Genomic DNA, 20,000 nt, shown 5'->3' on the forward strand with positions numbered 1-20,000 from the left:
GAAAAAACTGCAGGTGAATGAGAGAGCCAGTGTATATATATATATATGCTTTCGTAATGAACGATAAGGTAAGAAAAATCAGTGGGATAGAAAAGGGGAAGGAGACGAAGAGACAAACTTAGATACACACACAGGTAAATACGCAAACAGGTAAATACGCACACAGGTAAATTCGTAAATATAAGATGTTTGATTGGAGGAGGTGATGTGGGTAGTTCGTCTTGTAAATATATTTATTTTACGGTAACGAGGTTGTATTTTAATGAGTTTAATACACACGCAACGAGACATTCATATATGCGCGCGCACGTAAACGTATGCGTGTGTATGTATACCTGTGTGTGTAGAGATGTTTATGCATATGCATACGCAAAATCGTACATGCACACACTTTCTCGCATGAATAGATCGATCCATTCAGATATAGATCGATACATAGATATAGGTATAGATCATTCATATATGAACGTACATGTGTATGTGCGTGTCTGTATATATATATATATATATATATATATATATATATATATATATATATATATATATATATATATATATGAACAGAGAGAGAGAGAGATAAGCATATAAATGAAATATATACGTATGCGTTTTCGAGCACAAAGATGCATATTTATCTATATATTTCATTTAATTCTTTGAATATGTGTATATACACACATATATACGGGTTCGTTGGTGTGTATCTGTTTGTGTGTGTGTGTGTGTGTGCGTGTGCGTGTGTGTGTGTGTGAGTAAGCGTGTGTGTGTGTATTTGAGTAATATACACATACTGAATTAGAAATTAGTAGATAGATAGATAGATAGAGTGTAAGGTAGAGTGAAAGGTAGGGGAGGAGAGAAAGAGCGAGATGCCATCAAACAGCCTGTGACGAATCGTTATCTGAAGTAGCCAATTGACTCTGGTGTATTCCCCGTTTGATTATTTACCAGTGTAAACATTAGTGTTTAATCAACTACATATTTACGTTTGAACGGGCATAACGTTTACACACAAACATACACACACACACACACACACACGCACACACACATACACACATACATACACACATACATACACACACTGATATATATGTGTATATATATATATATATATATATACAAACATATTTAAGTACATATATACATGTTTATAGACGTACATACATGCCTACATACATACAGAGAAACTTACACACATATATGTATACGTGAATAACATTTTTCGTGCTATGTTTAAAAGCATAACATGGTACTATAATTTTGGACTCGAGTCAAATAGAAGAAACTACGAATCCTTGTTAGAATATCAGTGTAAAAAGAGTCGCGATAGGTTAGTTTATAGCGGTATCAAGTCCTCTAAATTACGATAATGAACTCGAACCAAATAATGATAATTTGAAAGCATTTAATACGCACGTTCCAGACCATTGCGTATAATAGGAAATACTTCCCTTACGCAATATCTGCATCAGTTTATAGCTTTCGAAATATGGAATTTTTTCTATACATTGAATGAGAGCAGTAGAAGTCGGCTACTAAGGTACGAGGAAGAATATGAACATTGACACTGTTCTACATAGTTGTCTCATACCAAATACTGTGCTTAGGTAGCTTTTGCAGAAATGTGTCTGGAGGGAAATAATCAAATGTGAAAACCGAGATTCTCACTTTTGACCCTTTCCAAGCCTATCATTTTCGTGTGGGATTAATTGGCATCGAAGCGAGTGTCTGTTTACATTTTAAATCCAATTTGGACATTTTGGATTCCTTTCATATCTCATATATGTGACTGTATCCATACATGCTTAAAGCTATCAGGTATCACCTTTTTTATAACACTTTGATGGTATAAAATATATATGCAAGTATATAGATGTGTGTGCGTGCCTGTCTTTCTGTGTGTGCGCGTGTGATTACTTGTACGTGTATGTGTATGTACGTGTGTATATACATATGCAAAGTGTGCTTCTGTGTATGAGCGCGTGAGGGCGTGTAGGTGTATGTGTATGTACGTGTGTATGTACATATGCAAAGTGTGTATATATTGTATGTGTCGTGCGTGTGTTTCTGTGTATGCGCGTGAGTGCGTGTACGTGTATGTGTATGTACGTGTATACATTCATATGCAAAGTGTTTATATACTGTATGTGTATGTGTAGATGAGCGGATGAATATGTGTGTATGTGTGTATATACATATTGCTTTAAGTATTCCCTAGATTGTGCGTGTATGTGTGAGTGTAGTGTATGTATGGATATATTTACACACATCTTTAAAGTGCTTCAGCAGTGAAGCCGCGGCCATGCTGGGGAAACACCGTTGATGTGTTTATGAGAGAGATGGGGGAGAGAGAGGGGAAGGAAGGAGAGAGAGAAACAGACAGACAGAGACAAATAGATTGAGAGAGAGAGGGAGATTGAAAGAGAGTGAGAGCGAGAGAGGAGACTGAGAGAGTGTGTGAGAGAGAGAGAAGGGGGAGATTGAGATAGAGAGTGAGAGGGAGGGTGAGAGAAACAGACAGGAACCGACAGATTGAGAGAGACAGGGATTGAGAGAGACAGGGATTGAGAGAGAGTGAGAGAGAGGGATTGAGAGAGAGGACGAGAGAGAGTGGGAGAGTGAGGGAGATTGAGAGAGAGTGAGAGAGAGTGAGGGAGATTGACAGAGAGAGAGAAACAGATTGAGAGAGAGAGAGAGAGAGAGAGAGAGAGAGGGATTGAGAGTGAGTGATAGAAAGAGAGGGAGATTGAGAGACACACAGACAGACAGGTGCTTTCAAAACAATGATTAAAACACGATTGACATCTTGGATTGTCATTAACTTCAACAAGCTGACCATTCGAATATAATATAAAGGAACCTCTTTCTTTTTTCATTTCCTTTCTTTCTTTCATCCTTCGTTCCCTTTTCTTCCATCTTTTCCCTCTAGCTTTCTTTCGTTCTTTCTTCCTTTCTGTTTTTCTTTTTTTCCTCCTCTGTTTTTCTTATTTCTCTTTTATTCTTCCACGGGTCGAGTCTTCGGCGTTTCATAATTCACACACATGTGTTTGTATGCACGTACATGCGCACACACAGATAAGCACAAATATGTTCGCATGCAACCCCACCTCCACCACTTCTCTCTCTCTAACACACATCTGTTAATATTCAGATTAATCTGTCTATTGTAATGATTATTTATTCACATTGTATTCAATTAATCATGCATTACCTCATAGTGAAAGCGCTTGGACACATCAAGCGTACGCTTGTGGTTTCGATTCCTACACAGGGCGACACGTCGTCTTCTTCGGCAAGACACTTCATTTCAAGTTGCTCCTGTCCACTTAGCTGGCAAAAATGAATAATTCTGGGACGAACCGGAGTCCAATCCTGGTGGGGTTTTATATCTATACATAAAAATGAGAACGCATGTCTGTGTGTCTCTGTGCGTGTCTGTGTGAATCCCTAAAACTCCAGAACTACACAACCAATTTCATTCAAATTTTACACATGCCTTACTCAGGGTCCCGGTTGTGTTTTAGTCAAAAAAACAATTTTTTATTCTTGCATAGTTCGAGCCCACAGCAACATAATATCTCCTCCACTATTTAAGTATTACGTGTCAAAAGTGAAACAAAAACATTCATGTCAAATGCTTTCACTTTAAAAATGAAACTTTTCCACTATTTCAGTATCAAAACTGAAACAATCACATTTCGATACTGTAATGACAAATATGTTCACTATAATGGTTTCATTTTCATACTGAATCTACTACAGTGAAACTATACTCTCACATATATACAGGCATACATACATATAGTTAATATACACTGCATGCAAAAATACAGACATACTATATACGGTACGGTATTAAACACACCCGCACAGACATATACACATGCATATACATACCTGACGACTGACATGCGTGAAGTGCGGGCTGGCTAGTGTCAACGCACACACACATCTACACATACATATACATACCTGACGACTTGATTTTTTTTTATTAACCACACAGGGTCGAAACACAGAGGAGACAGCACAAAGACAGACAAAACATAAACGTAAGGAAAAAATAAAATCGAATGAAAAGAATGGTAATGTTAAATGAAATGGTGGAATGACGTCTACTCGAACCCCAAACTCCAGTTAACGTCATTGAACGTTTTTAGAAAAAAAAATTTAATACGTGTTATTTTCTTTTTGTCTCTTTCTCTTTGCTGTGTGTTGCTTGTGTTGTATACTCAGTCGACAACAGACATGCGTGAAGACTTTCTTTATTACCCACAAGGGGGCATGCGCGAAGTGCTGTCTGGCTAGTGTCAATACGAAATTTTATTTTCATTTCCATTCAAACAATACACATTTACCGTTCTATTAGGAGTTAATTATCGCAGCAGTTGCAAGGTAAAATATAAAATTCTTCGTCTCTCTGTAATAATAATTATTGTGATATTTACCGTTAAATTAGCAGTTCCATACATGTGCTATTTCGTTCATTTGCTTATATTTCGTTAATTTAAAATGCATACAAAAATACGGACATACTATATGCATACAACTGCTTACAAAATAGAGATTAATGTATTGGGTTGTCCGGAAAGTTCGTGCCGATTTATAGTAGCTTACCTTTCGACTATATTTCATTATAATTTGCCATAGAGGCAGAGCTTACCTTTCGACTTTCTTGCCATGAAACCACCGTTCTTCACAACACCAAGAGCTACTTTCAGATATGATCCATCTCAGCCTTATAAAAACGATAATTCTGTACAAATTGGTGTGCTACACTCAAATTGTCGTTTCTGCAAAGCTTTCAAATTTCCAAATGAAACTAGTGGCATGTGCTGCTCAGGCGGTATGGTAAAATTGACAGCACTATCAGCCCCTCCTCAACCTCTTTCGACAGTTCACTTCCCCGTCACCGCCTCCCATTTCCAGAATGTACCCATTTACGTACAATATCTCCATTACTCCTCCATTCATTTGACTGTTAACCATACGATGGCTCGTGTTACACGTAGCGCTGACCGCCTCAAAGGCGAGTATATCCACTGACAGCGTTTCGGTGGGTTCAAACATTACACATCCCCACTTCACTTTTCCACGCTAGGTTAGGGCATGGAATCCTCCAAACGGATGTATTATATGTCGATTAGTCGAATTAGACCATCATTTACTCTACAAATGTTTTGCCGTCAATGCTGCACTTTCCCGTATCACCTGTTTCAACATAACTGTAATATATATAAACAAACTATACCATTTTAATCCCGAGAAAGGCCGGGTATCACTGCTAGTACGCTACTAAAACCGTCAAAAATCAGCCCTTATTACACGAGCAGGTGACTTTACGCTTGGGCAAAGTTTGAAGATTTCAATGATTGATGGCTTATTTTTAGACGGAAACTGAAAGAAGCAAGTCGTGTGTGTGTGTGTCAGTGTGTGTGGTTGTCACCCACTAATGAATGATAACCGGTGATGGTGTGTTTATATCCTGTAACTTAGCAGTTCGGTAAAAGGAGAGGGAATAAGTACCAGGCTTTGATATAAGTACTGGTTCGATTAGTTCGACAAAAATTGCTCAAGGTAGAGCCCCAGCTTAGCCGTAGTCTAATGACTAAAACAAGTAATAGAATAAAAGAAGAAAACGATAGATAGGCGGTGAGCTGGCAGAATCGTTAGCTCGCCGGGCGAAATGCTTAGCGGTATTTCGTCTGTCTTTACGTTCAGAGTTCATATTCCGCCGAGGTCGACTTTGCCTTTCATCCTTCCGGGGTCGATAAATTAAGTACCAGTTACGCACTGGGGTCGATGTAATCGACTTAATCCCTTTGTCTGTTCTTGTTTGTCCCCTCTACGTTTAGCCCCTTGTGGGCAATTAAGAAATTAGATAGATAGATATGTTTCTTTATTGGCCACACAGGGCTGAACACAAAGGGGACAAAATACAAAGTAGAGCTTTTCTTTTGGAGAAGAGAAGGAAAAAAGGGGTAGCAATTCGATCAAACCGGATCGTGGGGGGGGGGGGATCAATAGGGATCGTGTATCACAGAAATGTCATAATTTAAAAAGGGGAAACACATTAAGGTTTATCCGTGGAAAGAAAAGCCTACGGAAAAGAAGACCACGGTAACCTCTGGCAATAAAGAAATAAGAAACGTTAGCACCCGGGCGAATTGCTTACCGGTATTTCGTCTGTCTTTACGTTCTGAGTTCAAATTCCGCCGAGGTCGACTTTGCCTTTCATCCTTTCGGAGTCGATTAAATAAGTACCAGTTACGCACTGGGGTCGATATAATCGACTTAATCGGTTTGTCTGTCCTTGTTTGTTCCCTCTGTGTGTAGCCCCTTGTGGGCAGTAAATAAATAGGTATTTCGTCTGTCTTTACGTTCTGAGTTCAAATCCCGCCGAGGTCGACTTCGCCTTTCATCCCTTCGGAGTCAGTAAATTAAGCACTAGTTGTGTACTGAGGTCGATCTAATCGAATGGCCCCTCCTCCAGAATTTCGGGCCTTGTGCCTAGAGTAGAAAAGAAGTTATGTATTTATCTGTAGCTATCTCTGTGTGTGTAGCTATTTTAGTTTCGTGTGCATGTATGTTTACAGACGTTTCTATACATTTAGCAATCTATCTACCGATGTATGTATATATATATATATATATATATATATATATATAAATAGAGGTACACACACAATCACACGTACGCGCACACCTATCTATATCCGATCAGCTTAAATAATTATATTCACTTATGTATAGTTTGCTGTATACACCCCAGGAAGTGTGTGTGTGTGTGCCTTTACACGTGAATATGAATATGTATCCAATCGTACTCACTCACTGACACACGCAGTGACACACTTACATGGAACCGAACATACATGCACACATACATATATATACATACATACACACATAGATACATATATACTTAGAACCAGTCATCGATACAATCGGATGCGCTGTACGAACGGGACATATATTCACAATACCAGTTTTGGCATTCATGTCTGTATCGCAAAATTTTTCCAAATAAATTCTTCCGATTTATAGATATTTTCTTTCTAAATCTTGACATAGATTTGGTCAGTGTTTATGTAGACTGAGGGACACCATTTCCCTATAGCCTGCTGCTAAAAAGAAATTTCCAACTGAAATGCAAATGTACCTGTATTGTATTGTATGAATGCTAATACTTCTCTGTTATATCACTGGAATACAGATTTATTCCTAAACAAACAGACAGCGGGAAAAAGTCTAGCCGCATTCACAAGCGAAGTTACATGCGCCGTTTCTTTCGTAACTAGTAAGTTTTGTGCGCGCCTATATGTGTCTACGTTCGATATATATATATATATATATATATATATATATATATATATATATATAATATATATATGGTTATGTATAGATATACATTTATATATACGCATATATATAGATATATATACGCATATATATAGATATATATAAACATATATACGCATATCTATAGATATATATAAACATATATACATATATATATACATATACACACACACACACAAATATATATATGTATCTATCTATCTCTCTCTCTCTCTCTCTCTCTCTATACATGCATACACACACACACACATGTGAGTGAGTGTGTGTGTTAGTAAATGGGAATAATGTCTGTATACATATGAAACATAAGTATTAATTTGTACTTAAGTATATATAGCAGAGGCACAATCAATAAAATTGGCGTGTTTATAGGAAGAAATTTCTCCACACAATCGTTTGGTGATATACCTTAAACTTCGAAACGACGAGGAATACATTAGACTTTGGTGGAATTTCAACTTACAGTATAAAAGCCGTTACAAATAACCGGCAATTAATACCCATATTTTCTGTTTTTGACACAATGCCAGCAATGTTTCTAAAAGTGGTTTTCGTCGATACCACTGACTCTAGATTTTGACATGCAATTTAATTAACCTTCCAATTTCGACAATTAATATTTCGAAAACAAAATACTAATGAAATACTCAGTTGACTTATTCGTGTATTAAAAAATCGATATTTTTCGTTTTTTTAATAATCGAAATTGTTACTTTAGATTCGTCCAGAAACAATCATTTACATGTCTTGGATTATTCTAATGTCCAACGACTTGCATTAACTGCAATTTCTAGTCTTGACAGGATTCACCGGAATCATGCAAACACACACACACACACACACACACATACACACACACATACACACACACATATACATGGAGCTGGGTTACTCTTTTACTTTTTTATTGTTTTACTTGTTTCAGTTATCTGACTGCGGCCATGCTGCAGCACCGCATTTAGTCGAACAAATCGACCTCCCAGTACCTATTTTTTGCAAGCTTACTATCTATTCTATCGCGCTCTTTGCCGAACCGCTAAGTTGTGGGGACGTAAACAAAGCAGCATCGGTTGTCAAGCTATGGGTTCAGAGACAAACAGACACATAAATGGACACACAGCTACATACATGTGTGTGTGTGTGCGTATGCTACGTGCTTCTTTCAGTTTCTTTCTACCAAATCCACTCGGAAGGCTTTGGTCGACCCGCGTCTATAGTAAAAGGCACTTGCCCAAGGTGCCACGCAGTGGGACTGAACCCGGACACATGTGGTTGGGAAGCAGACTTCTTACCGATAGAATAATTTCCATACTTAGAAATTTAAATGAAACAAATATCATGAAATTACTCAGTTAAACCATTTAAGGCAATGCCCCAGCATGGCTGCAGTCCAATGACTAGAACCAGTAAACGATCAGTCGTGTGGATGAAACGTATGGTTCCAAAAAGCCAGTATTCACTTATATCAATTTGAACTTCTTGCTTAGATTATTAATTGCAGTAGACATTATATTTGTTAACAGCTTCGCCTTTGTTATCTATGCAACACAGTTTTCATGAAATCGACTCTATTTTATCACATAAATCACGATTGATTGACTCACTATCTAATAAAGGGATTAATTAATGAATAAATGTAATTTTTATATGTATATACAGGTTGGTACAAAAGTTGGTATACAGTTATGAAAAAAAGAAAAAAACCCGTACAATACTTTTTTTTTTTTTTCAAAAATAAAATTTTAATTTACGATAAAAGTATTACTAAAGTTATGATAAATGTATCATTATGATTAATGGCACTGAAAATACCAAAAATGAGGTTAATTTCATGCGGTAATAAATTTAATGGATTAAGTATTAAAACAGTCATGTGTTACTAACTGTATACCTACGTTTGCTCCCAACTGTAGATAAATGCAATCAGAGTAGAATAGCAATTCATTTCATTTAACGACTTTATTCTAATTTGTTTTTAAATTCTAAATATTTTATTATAATGAACAAGTTTATTGCAATTAACTAAGTTATGCTAATTAACTAAATTATTATAATGATTTAGTTTTTTATGATTAGCTAGTCTAGACTAATTAGTTAATTTTTTAAAACTAGGTCACTCTAAATAATTGATTTTAATTAATTGTCTTGTCTTAATAAACTCATGCTAAATGACTGGCATACAACAATTAGACACATTAACGTAAATGATTATTTTATTGTTAACCAGTTTGTACGAATTAATCACATCGTTTTAATTAACAAGGATATGCTCATTTTAATTAACAAGGATACTAATATCTAATAACTATTTCGAATAATAAATTAGTTTATTTTCTTTAAGTAGTCTGCTGTAATTAAATACTTTATTTCAAATTTTAATTAAGTACTGTATTATAATTATTTAGATTTCTAGTTAGCTGATTAATATTAGATTCATTAACATTTGTTGTTTAATATTAGAATAATTAAACCGTTGGTTGCATTTAATTTTATATATATATATATATATATATAATTATTGTAATGAATTATTTTATTGCCATCCCCATTGGAATTTAAATAAAACTACTACTACTTCTACAACTATTACTACTATTATTATTATTATTATTATTATTATTATTATTATTATTAGTGACGTCGCACAGTATACAATATTGTGAGGTTGTTGATTGAATATATTGTCACAACAGGGACCCCAAACAGACAGTACTTTACGCAATATTCGTTCAGTTCCAAGTAATACCGACTTTTGCAAAACATCTACATTGTAGGGTATTTCTAAGGTTTTTCAAATGTTTTTTTTTTTAGATTGGGTTGTATTGAACCTAATGTTCCGATGACAAAAGGGATAACCTTTATGTTTGACTATCGCAGCTGCCATATCTTAGCGATCTCAATTCTCAGGTTTTCATATTTATCAACCTTTTCTCTTTCTTTCATGATGATTTTTTGATCTCCTAGCACTGCCATGTCAATCATTCGGCATTCTTGTCTGTCCCTCCTAAAGGTTATTATGTTCGGCCTTCTGTGCTCTAATACTTTCTGTCTGGAATTCAAAGTCCCAGAGGTTTTGAGCTACCTTGTCGTGTCTACCCTTGTACTCTTTCTGCGCAAATGGTGAATAAACATATCAGCATCTGAATTTGATACAACCCAGCAAAATGATATATTTCGCACAGCGTTCTTTGTGGTAGGAAGCTTGCTTCCCGAGCACATGGCTCCGAGTTCACTCCCATTGTTTTGCACCTTGGGCAAATGCCTTCTATTATAGCCTCGAACTGACCAAAGACTCATGAGTGGATTTCGTAGAAGGAGATATATATATATATATATATATATATATATATGTATGTGTGTGTGTGTGTGTGTGTGTGTGTGTGTGTGTGTGTGTGTGTGTCTTTGTGGCAGTGTACTCCACCCCATTTACCGGTGGTAGTGTGTTTACGTCCCCCGTAAATTAGAGATTGGGCAAAAGGGTTCGATAAAGATAGGCACCTGGTTAAATACGTTGAATCTTCATGAGAATTACGTTAAGGGTGCACGTGTATGTAGATTGCTCCGCCACTTTCACGTTAATTTCACGAGCAAGCTGTTCCGTCGATCGTATCAACTGGGGCCCTTCTCGTCGTAACTGACGGAGTGCTCCTATATATGCCTTAAGGCGTCGAGCTGGCAGAAACGTTAGCACGCCGAGTGAAATGCTTAGCGATATTTCTTCTATCTTTACGTTTTGAGTTCAAATTCCGCTCAGGTCGACTTTGCTTTTCATCCCTTCATGATCGATAAATTAAGTAACCAGTTTCGTACTGAGGTCGATCTTATCGACTAGCCCCCTCCCCCCCAAATTTCGTCCCTTGTGCCTAGAGTAGAAAAGAATATTAATATTATGTTATCTTATTTAATATAAAGCCACATTTATTTTTAGAAACACTTGCATCCCGAGGCTCCTGATATTTGATTAGTCTATTAGCGTGGCTGTATATATCTCTGATGAAATTACATTAATGACTATATATTTATTTTGGATGAAAATGTTAGCTCAGAACATTAAGATACAAATTAGAGGAAACTACTCTAGTGATTTGATATCAATGAAAATTATTTTGAGTGATAATACATAATAATAAGGATTAGACAGTCGTAATAGATATAAGGCACGTAAATATCGGTTATCTATCTATCTATCTATTTGTTTATCTATCTATTTGTTTATCTATCTATCTATTTATCTATCTATCTGTCTGTTATCTGTCTATCTATCTATCTATCTATCAATCTGTGTGTGTCAGGGCGTATATACATACGTATACACATGATATGTATGCGCAAAAGTATTTATCATACTCTAACATATGTGCATACATAAATACATATGTGTATATTAATAGATATGCATGTAAACACATGCCTATATATTTAGTGATGGTGTCATATTTGTATATACGTGTGCGTATGGAATCGTATATTTCTCATAAATACCTGTTGATATAATAATATATAGTGAATATATGTGTGTGTGTGTTTTTGTTTGTGTGTATTTACATACAGAAGACCAAAAGCGTACGTACGCCGCTATGTATATATATAAAAACGAATACATATATATATGTATATATATATACATGTACATACACACACACGCACACACATGTATTAGTGTATGTTTATGCATATATATAAATACGTGTATGCATGTAAGGTAATCCTATATATACACACATATATATATATATATATATATATATATATATAGTTATATAAATACACTTATATAAGCATATAAGTCGTATGTATATATATGCATATATATATTATTTTGTGTGTGTGTGTGTGTGTGTGTGTGTGTGTGTGTGTGTGTGTGTGTGTATCTGTCGACTTATGAATCTGAATCTAGACACACACACACACTCACACACACTCATACATACATACGTACATACATACATAAATACCCACCTTCTCTCACACAGTTGCACACGCTCACATCTATAGGTAGAGAAAGACAAATAATGGGAGAAAGAATCAAATACAGAGAGAGAGAGGGCGAAAGAGAGAGCGAGCGAGAGAGAGAGAGAGAGAGAGAAACTGTAAGCAAGATCAGCAAAGCGGAAAGAGATAAAATTAGAGATGGACGCTAAGTGTTTTCAGCTGAGCCCCGTTGGGAGAAGGTACAGTATTTCAAACTACCAAAAGTAAAAAGCCAAGAGATCATTGCAGACTTATACGATGTCTAAATGTATCGAACGTATGGTAATTTTGGTAATTGAGGGTGAATTCCCATTACAAAGAACTATGCCTCACTTATGCTTCTGTTATAGAATGTGTACATATATATATATATATATATATATATATATATATACACACACACACACACACACAAACACACATATATATGCATACATACTTATCGGTTTCTACATACGTATATTTATCACTCTTACTGGTGTATATATTTAGGTTTATGCACGTGTTTGTATATATATATATTTGTTTATACATATATAAGTCTATCTATCTATCTATCTATTTATATATCTGTCTTTCTGTTTCTCTCTCTTTTATATATATATATATATACATATGTGTGTGTGTGTGTGTGTGTGTTTTTAAAAACACACACACACACACACACATATATATATATATATATATATATATATATATATATATATTCGTCCACACACGAAGTGGTTCTATTTCGAATTACTCAGAATCCTCTCTGAGCAGCAGATTTTCGTACACATGTAAACGTGTGATTATGTCTGTGTCCTTTTTTATTTATGTACGAATCGAAACCCAGGGAAAAGTGCTTCTAGCAATCGGTCCTACAGTCATGTACTGTATAAAATAATCTAACGAATAAGTATATGGGAAATGAATAAATAATCTGTTAAAAATAAAGCTTCTAATGAAAACGAAAGACAACATTAGCGTTAAATATAATTCTTTTGAAGCTGGACACACGGGACAATGTCGAATTTCGAAATAGGTTAAAAATGAAATTGGGTCAAGTATTGAGGGAGTTAACTCTGATATTTAGTAATTAATGTGTGACAACTTAGGACAAGTTTCGGTTGTATTATATTTCGTTAACAAATCGTTGGGATAGATAAACAAACCGCACATTAGAATGACCGAGAGACTATATTGAAATACTTTTTTGCGTTAATATTACTAAATATATTGCAAACTCTTTGGGAATTTTCTTTTAAATATAACAGACAGAGCGGATCAATATTTCATGTCTAGTTATACGCTTAGGGCTGCTTGTATTTATACTTGATTGCTGATCTTGTTCCTGGCTTATTACACCTCACCTGCCAATCATTGTCTCGTATAATAAACCCACTCGTTCGAATGACTGTAACACTTTACAGAAATACTACGTTTTTGCTTTACTTGTGGATGTTTTGCAAGCTGCTTCGTACATTTATTTACATATAAACGGGCACAGAACAGACTGGTAATATTAATACCCTGATTAAAACCATTACAGATAGCTTCAAATGCAAGTAATAAAAGCTTGCAAATTTTACTCCCATTTTCTGTGAAATTATTTCGAGACAGTTTAAACCTGGGAGGCAAAGTCGACCTCGGAGAGGTTCGAACTCAGACAGTAAAGATGGACTGAATGACGCTAAGCATTTCGTCCGGCATGCTAACGATTCTTATTTCTTTATTGCCCACAAGTGGCTAAACATAGAGAGGACAAACAAGGACGGACAAAGGGATTAAGTCGATTACACCGACCTCAGTGCGTAACTGGTACTTAATTTATCGACCTCAAAAGGATGAAAGGCAAAGTCGACCTCTGTGGAATTAGAACTCAGAACGTAACGGCAGACGAAATACCGCTAAACATTTCGCCCGGCGTGCTAACGTTTCTGCCAGCTCGCTTCCTTAAGGTGGATAAATACTAAAATCTATTACTATCTGTCCTAAACCATATATATACCAGTGTTTGATAGTTTCCAGAAATCACTGAGGATAACACAGTCAAACACTCAAACCTTTATTTTTGACACACACACACATTATACATATGTATATGAATATAAATGTATATATATGTACGTATACATATATATTTGTGTGTGGTTGTATATGTGTTTATCTGTGCGCGCGTGTATATGTTGCGTGTTCTTTTATATATATATGTGATTAAGTATTATTGTTACTCTTAAATGTATCCCGCTATTTTCTACAATATATATCAACGGATACACTTTTTTTTTTCATTCTATTATTGAATTAGAAATAAAGAGTCTAATACACGAAACAAAAAAGCCAACCCAGACACATGTATATATAGGAGTGTGTATGCACGTATATGTGTACACTTGTATCCTTTCAGTATGACTTAGTGTGTGGGTTCATATGTATTTTTATGTATAAATTTATACACATGTCTGTATCATCTGGACATATTCATACACAGATATTTAAGTATGTTTCTTTGTGAGTATATATTGAGGAAGTGAATGAGAAATAGATTGGAAGATATATAGATACATAGATACACATGGATACGCATACATGCTGACGCACGCATACACATAAACACACATACACAGATAAATAAATACATAGACAGATAGATAGATAGATAGAGAGAAAGGCTGGATAATTGGTGAGATACATAAAATTACATTTGTAACTCCCAATATATATACATACATATATATATATATATATATATATATATATATATATATATATATACACATATACACAAGTGATGAAAGCATTTGTTAATATATCCTTGCTGTATGTGTATAAGTACGTAGATTCGTATGTAGGTTCTTGATCACACACCCATACACTCATACAGAAATGATATACACATGTACGTTGATAACTACAAACTCGGAAACACGCACAGTCAAACGTGTCTGAACATACACACACACATATATATATATGTGCGTGTGTATATATATAAATATATATGTGTATGTGTATGTACGTATGTATATATATACATATATACACAAATATGTGTGTGTGTGTTGTGACTGAGAGGAAGTGTAGAAAGAGGTTAAGGTGTCTACCATACATATATATTTCCGGTTAACACGCACATTCGCGTACATATTTGAGTTTGATAGTATATGTGTATATATATGTGCTCGTATATGTATGTATATATGTGTGTGTGTGTGTCTCCGTCTGTGTGTATATATATATATATATATATATATATATATATATATACATACATACGTATCCTTCTATGAATGTGTTGTCGACATCCTGTTAAACAAGAATTTCAATAGGCATTTATTTATTTATATATGTAATCATTTGTATCATATTAGTTCATTCTATGAGGAATACTTAGTACAAACAGAATGAAGCATACATTAAACCGTTTTGTTTTCGCTGTATCAAATAATATATTTTTTTAATATATTCTGCACTTTATATCTTGTCTTTTATTCACTCCAAATTTTCCAAACATAAGATCTTTATTTGATATTTATGACAGTCGTCACAAGTTTATTACAAATTATATAAACAATTCTCAAAGATATATACGACTAAAAATGTGTCTTCTTTTGCTAAAGATCAGATTATTTTTGTCTCTAGACGTTTTTACCTGCTTCTTTTAATTCGCACGTCGACGCGTAAAGTTATTTATGTATGTATTAAATAGATTAAAAAAAAAAAAGAATCATTAACACGCCGGACAATATCATTAGTGGCATTTCTTCCGGCTCTTTACATTGTGAATACTAATCATGCTGAGGTTAACTTTGTCTTTCATCTCTTCAGCATCGATATAATAAAGTAGGGGAAGACGCGTGGCTTAGTGGTTAGCACAATCGACTTACGAGGTCGTGAGTTCAATTCCCGCCAACGTGTTGTCCTTGAGCAAGACACTTTATTTCACGTTGCTCCTGTTCACTCAGCTGGCAAAGACCACTTGCACCTGTATTTGAAAGGGCCAGCTTTGTCACACTGTGTCACTCTGAATCTCCCTGAGAACTGCGGTAGGAGAACACGTGTCTGTGGATTGCTCAGCCACATTCACATTAATTTCAGGAACAGGCTGTTCAGTTGATCGTATCAGCAAGGGTCCTCGTCGTCATAATCCAGAGTGCTCCCTTTTTTAATAAAGTATCATTCAAATCAAATATTGGGGTCAATAATATCGACTTGACGCTTCCCATGCAAAAATGGTGGCTTCGAACGCGACAAATGACCAGCTGTTCGTTCTGGGTGAGTGTTTGTATTGCGGTGAAGTTCTAAGGAAACCTTACGAGGTGTAGGGCTCCCGAGAAATTATAAAAACATGGATATATCATTCATTTTGGATTGAGGCCCCGGGCGTAGTTTGATTTTGACAATGATCAATGTTCACCTCAATTTAATACGCGTATAGTCCTGTGTAATTAAAGTTATTTTGACCAGAGCACCGTATTTGGTCGAGCAAATCGACCCCAGGACTTATTCTTTGTAAACTTAGTACTTATTCTCTCGATTTCTTTTGCTGAACCGCTAATTTACGGGGATGCAAACACACCAGCATCGGTTGTCAAGCGTTATTGGGGGACACAAACACACGCATAAACACACACACACACACACACACACACACACACACACACACACACACACACACACACACACACACACACACAAATATCTTTTCTACACCAAGATATGTGGAGAGAAACATTTTGTCGGTAGTCAGTGAACACAACACACCACCACACGTCGTATCTCATTCAATCAAGTCTCACTGGTCAGATCTGCTCTATAATAAACTCAAACTCCTCAGCTCAGTGATTTCAGTAAAAAAATTGTTCTGTAAGCAATAGATATGGTTTCGGTCTCCTAACTCGGTCCCTTTTATATCTCACATTGGTTTTTGTAGTGTTTAATATCAACTCTGATTATCTACCATATTTCCGATCTCCTTCGGAATATCTGAAAGATATTCAGACTAGTCTTGAATACTTGCTAATTCCTAACAGCTGCCACAGTCTACAGCACGGAATTGTACTATCGTCGTATGGAATCAGGAAAGTGCTAGTAGAAACATTTGCTCAGAAGTGGCTTCCTCAGAGTGACCTACAAAGAACTATACATCTAATCCTCCTGCCTGATGATAAATACACAACGTAGGAAGGCGACGAGCTGGCAGAAACGTTAGCACGTCTACCGCTACATTCTGAGTTCAAATTCCGCCGAAGTCGACTTTGCCTTTCATCCTTTCGGGGTCGATAAATTAAGTACCAGTTACGCACTTTGTCTGTCCTTGTTTGTCCCCTCTATATTTATCCCCTTGTGGGCAATAAAGAAATAAGAAACGTTAGCACGCCGGGCGAAACGCTTAGCGGTATTTCGTCTGCCGTTACGTTCTGAGTTATAATTCCACCGAGGTCGACTTTGCCTTTCATTCTTTTGAGGTCGATAAATTAAGCACCAGTTACGCACTGAGGTCGATGTAATCGACTTAATCCCTTTGTCTGTCCTTGTTTGTCCCCTCTATGTTTAGCCACTTGTGGGCAATAAAGAAATAAGAATCGGGCGGAATGCTTAGCGGTATTTCGTCTGTCTTTACGTTCTGAGTTCAAATTCCGCCTAGGTTGACTTTGCCTTTCATCCCTTCGGGGTCGATTAAATAAGCACCAGTTACGTACTAGGGTCGATGTCTGTCCTTGTTTGTCTGTCCTTGTTTGTCTCCTCTTTGTTTAGCCCCTTGTGGGCAATAAAAAAATAAATATACAACGTAGGAGCAATTGTATCCGGTTTCAATAAATTGAAGTAAAATTAATTGGTACTCCGTCGGTTTTGGTGATGAGCGTTTAATCGTAATCGACTGAAATTCACGGAAGTTACCCACAATAAAATAGTTGTAGGATTTCGAAAGAAGGTATACGTGGTAAAATTATAACATGATATATAGCCACCGAGGTATGTTGCACTTTATCTAACAAACAATTTGTATATATTTACTAACCGAAGCAGAGCATACTGTCAGTGTTAATATCACTTCAATTCAACTTTGAATCTAAACTAAAATGTTAATTTTACGAACTAACGATTTCAACAGACAAGACGAATTCTTCTCATAGAGGTTGACCTTCTTTACCATTCTTCACTTTTCCATTTACTTATCCCTCAAGCAACCAACTTATTTATCTCTCAAACGACTTAATTCACCTTTATCTAACTACGCACACAATGAAATTGTAATGCTTACTGTTGCAGGAATCTAGAGGATTCTATACTGGAATAGATTTTTGTAACTTCGGGCGAATTCTTTCATAACTAATGTAGATACATGACAATAGGAAACTACTCGGCTGTATTGTTGTCTCCAAGACATGCTAAAAGCAAGGAACAAGCATAACCATCGGTCCTCAATCATTTTCTGTGATACTTTTTTTTCCTCGTTGCTTATAAAGCGGCAATACAGTTCAACAGCTACCAGTACCACCACAACAGCAACAACATCGACAAGAGCAACTACTACTACTACCACCATCACTACCACCACCACCACCACTACTTCTACTACCACTACCACCACCACTACTATTACCACCACCACTACTACTACTACTACTACTACTACTACTACTACTACTACCACCACTACCATTATTGTCAGTTCCACCACTACTACTTCGACAAAACCGGCTGCAACATCAACAAAAACAACTACTAATGCTGCTGCTGCGAAAGCAGTAGTAGCACTAACATTTATTGATGTGCAGAGACATATGGAGACCAATTTCTCTTCGATGCTACTTTGCTGTTTTGTGTTCGATTACCGCCGTATTTCTTGAGCGGAGAATAACGGTAATCTTCATTCCCATCTGTTGCTGATTCACATTTAGAAGGGAAAAAAAAACAAAACACACTGAGGTGTTGCTTTGGCGTGTGATCCACAAGGGAGATTACTTTAGGTTACATTTTAAGGATTTTGAAATGTGTATCACTGTAAGAGATAAAAGTAATCTCCCTTGTGGCACACAATCCAAAATCTCTCGCAGATTTTAATGATACTTTGATAAATACTCTGTGGAAGTATTTAGGACAATTTGTATTTTAATCAAGGTGATTCTATATTAAGAGGAAATTGGGATTGCTGTAGACGACGTTCTAAATGCGGGTTCTGTAGACAAGAAGGCAACACGGATTCAATGTTGGAGAAAGTGTGTGTGGAAGAAACTTGGTGACAAGATTTAGAGGGGAACATTAGTATATTTTGCCTACGCTATCAGCGCTCGGCATCTCTATACACATTATCGAAAATGGGAGAACGGGAAATGTGTACATTGGTGATATAGACGAAACTGAAGTGACGGCCCCGAGTACTGAGCGTGAAATTTTCCGCTCGGAGTGTAAGCTGGGTCTTAGGCCCTTGCCCCTCACGTATGAGGACTGGCATAGTTATTTATTCAAATACACAGCACACACACACACACACACACATACTTACAAACATACACGCATACACACATGCAAATATACACATGCACACACATTCATTGATACATATAGAAGTATACGTGTGTGTGTGCGTGTGTGTGTGTGTGCGTGTGTGTGTGTGTGTGTGTGTGTGTGTGTGTGTGTGGTCACTTTTGTTTGAGTACATCAAAAATGAAATGATA

General features: G+C 36.1%; 1 protein-coding gene across 1 annotated transcript in view; it reads left to right on the plus strand.

The window, feature by feature from the left end:
- LOC128249552 (uncharacterized) overlaps positions 1–20,000 on the plus strand; it is a 714,438-nt gene that overhangs the window by 678,464 nt on the left and 15,974 nt on the right. The gene's annotated exons all lie outside the window — the stretch shown is intronic.

This window comes from Octopus bimaculoides, chromosome 15 (assembly GCF_046866305.1).
Source record: "Octopus bimaculoides isolate indiv1 chromosome 15, ASM4686630v1, whole genome shotgun sequence".
NCBI lineage: Eukaryota > Metazoa > Mollusca > Cephalopoda > Octopoda > Octopodidae > Octopus > Octopus bimaculoides.